The sequence below is a fragment of the Octodon degus genome, unplaced genomic scaffold (genome assembly GCF_000260255.1).
Source record: "Octodon degus isolate 3935 unplaced genomic scaffold, OctDeg1.0 scaffold00013, whole genome shotgun sequence".
Classification (NCBI taxonomy): domain Eukaryota; kingdom Metazoa; phylum Chordata; class Mammalia; order Rodentia; family Octodontidae; genus Octodon; species Octodon degus.
Window position 1 is genome coordinate 930,539 of NW_004524589.1, and position 2,759 is coordinate 933,297.

The window sequence follows — 2,759 nt, forward strand, 5'->3', positions numbered from 1 at the left end:
AAAAAAAGGGGATACAAATGAATGTCCATTTTGTATCTGTGTATTCAAAGTGGTTAGGATAGATATATAGTTACATTCTCTAAATGAATAGAGGGATTTGTTCTAATGGTGTTTGTACATAGGATATCATATCTGCATCTTGTACAGCAATTAAGCACTAGGAGGAATGTATGCAATGTGTTAACTATTGAAACTGTCTTACCAATTTGGTTTGAAACTGTCTAATAGCTATTTGTTTATCAATAAAATTATGGAAAATATAATTTAAAAAAACCAGTCGGAAAAAAAATGGTTTTGCCAACTTTTAATGAAGTTTTAAATTTCCTGTATATCTCTTTAAATCTGTTTCATGGGACCGGGGAGATGGCTCAGTGGAATACGTGCCTCCCTGGCAAGCACAAGGGCCTGAGTTCAATCCCTGGTTCCACCAAAAAAAAAAAATCTGTTTCATGCGTTGCGTTTCTTTGTCATATTGCTCATTCAAGATTTCCATCATTTTTCTATGCTCTTATATATTTTTTTAAATCAATGTCTTCTTTAGATACACTCAGTAATAATTTCACTATAGTTCACATCTTTTTATCACCAGGGAGAATATTTCTGATATTATTTCCTCTATACCCCTCTACAGTTGTTTCTTTACTACAGTTGCTATTATTTCCAAGATATCAGGGGTGTGACTTAAAATTTCCTCTATGCTGATGTCTCCTGGATTTGTACTGGTTGTGCTGGGGCCAGAGATTGCATTTAACTCCTTCCTCTTGTCATTTTCTATCCAGAAAGAACTTTTTATTTTTATTTCTGTGATAATGTTTGTGACATTTTGATAGTAGGTAGTGATATCACTGCAACCAGAGCTTTTCTACAAAGAGTCTGTTCTTCAGGTATCTCTTTTGTGTGTCAGGCTTTCTTCATTTGTATTTGTCCCAAGATCTTGCTTTCTCTATTGATTGAGAGTGGGATATTGGTCCATTTAACACTGTCCTCCATTCTGCAGTATAGGACTTTCAAGAAGTTATTACCCCAAAAACTCCTAGTATTATTATCCAAGGGAGAACACGTGGTTAAGACAGATATGGTATCCTACTTGCAGTAGCACAATTAGCAACACTGACAAGAGCAAGTGAAATTTAGAAATTGGCCAAATTTGGTAACTAATGGTTTTAGAGTTGAGACTATAGAAGCAAACACTAGCTATATAATAGAACAGATCATAATTTGGGAATTTGCATGTGAACTAGTTCCCCTGAGTTCTATCTGGGTACCTGCTTGACATGTACCTGCTTGCAGGTACTTGGGTACCTGGAAACTTCAGGGAAGATCAGTTTACCCAAATTCCCTCCTGAAGCCTCTGTGCCTCTAGACTGCATTCCTCCTGGCAGGCTGTTCATCTGGCCCCACCTGCTAGCCCACACTGCAAGGAGCAGGTAGTTTCTATCCTTGGTAGGATGTGATGAAATTGGGGCTTTGTCTACATGCTTCTCCTCCCCAATGCACATAATGCCAGACTAACCATGAGAAAAACATCAGAGAAACCCCAGTGAAAGGACATTCCACGAACTACCTGACTGGTCTTCAGAATTGTCAAGGTCAAGAAACTCTGAAAAATTGTCACAATCAAGTGATGTCTAAAGAGAAATGACAACTCAATGTACTGTGATATTCTAGATGAGATTCTACAACAGAAAAAGAAGATGAGGTAAAGCCAAGCCCATCTAAATGAAGTGTGAATTTTAAGTAATAAAATTAATAATATCAGTTCCTTAGAAGTGACAAATATTGCATACTCACACATATTATTCACAGATACAACTGGGTATGGGGGGATGTGTGGGAACATTCTGTACAATCTTTGCTATATTTCTGCAAATTTAAAATTGTTCTAAAATGAAAAGTTTATTAAAAACATAAAAGTAAAGTTATATGAAAAACACACATAAGAGGAATTTCTGCCACGTTCCGGGAACCCCCAGACCCAGTCCTAGCCCAGGTCCAGTGAGTGTGTGGGAGAGCTTCCTGCTACCCTGCTCTGGCGGGACCAGTCCCAGCCCAAGTGCAGTGTGGGCCAGACCCTCTCTCACTCCCTTGGGACGCTCCCCACCACTCCGCAGCACTTCCCCCGCCGAGTAGGAATTTCTGCCACGTTCCGGGAACTCCCAGACCCAGGCTTAGACGAGGTCCAGTGAGTGTGTGGGAGAGCTTCCTGCTACACAGCACCAGTGGGACCAGTCCCAGCCCAGGCGCAGCATGGGCCAGACCCCGTCCCACCCCCTTGGGACGCCCCCCACCACTCCACAGCACCTACCCCACCCCGCCTGCCGAGTAGGAATTTCTGCCAAGTTCTGGGAACCCCCATACCCAGTCCTAGCCCAGACTCAGTGAGTGTGAGGGAGAGTTTCTTCTCCCCCCTACTTCACCTTGCCCCTCCAGGCACAGCTCAGGCCTGGCATACCTGCCTGGGGTGTAACCCTGAAACTGCAATCCCTGCAGAGAGTGTAGAGGATAGATCCAACCAGCTAGTCCAGGAGCAGAACATCTTGCCACAGGGGCACAACAGGTTCACCCCCAAGGAGAGCAGCGGAAAGGAGCTGAGCATAGCAGCCAGACCCAAGCCAGACACAGCTGGATAAGTCCAAACTTTGTAGAGCTGCACCTGAACTTCAGTACGTGCGAAGGTTATAACTACAGCAAAGATCTACAACAAAGGTCAGAAGACAGTGCTCCACAAAATGACGAGAAGGAACAAAATGCAACCTCAG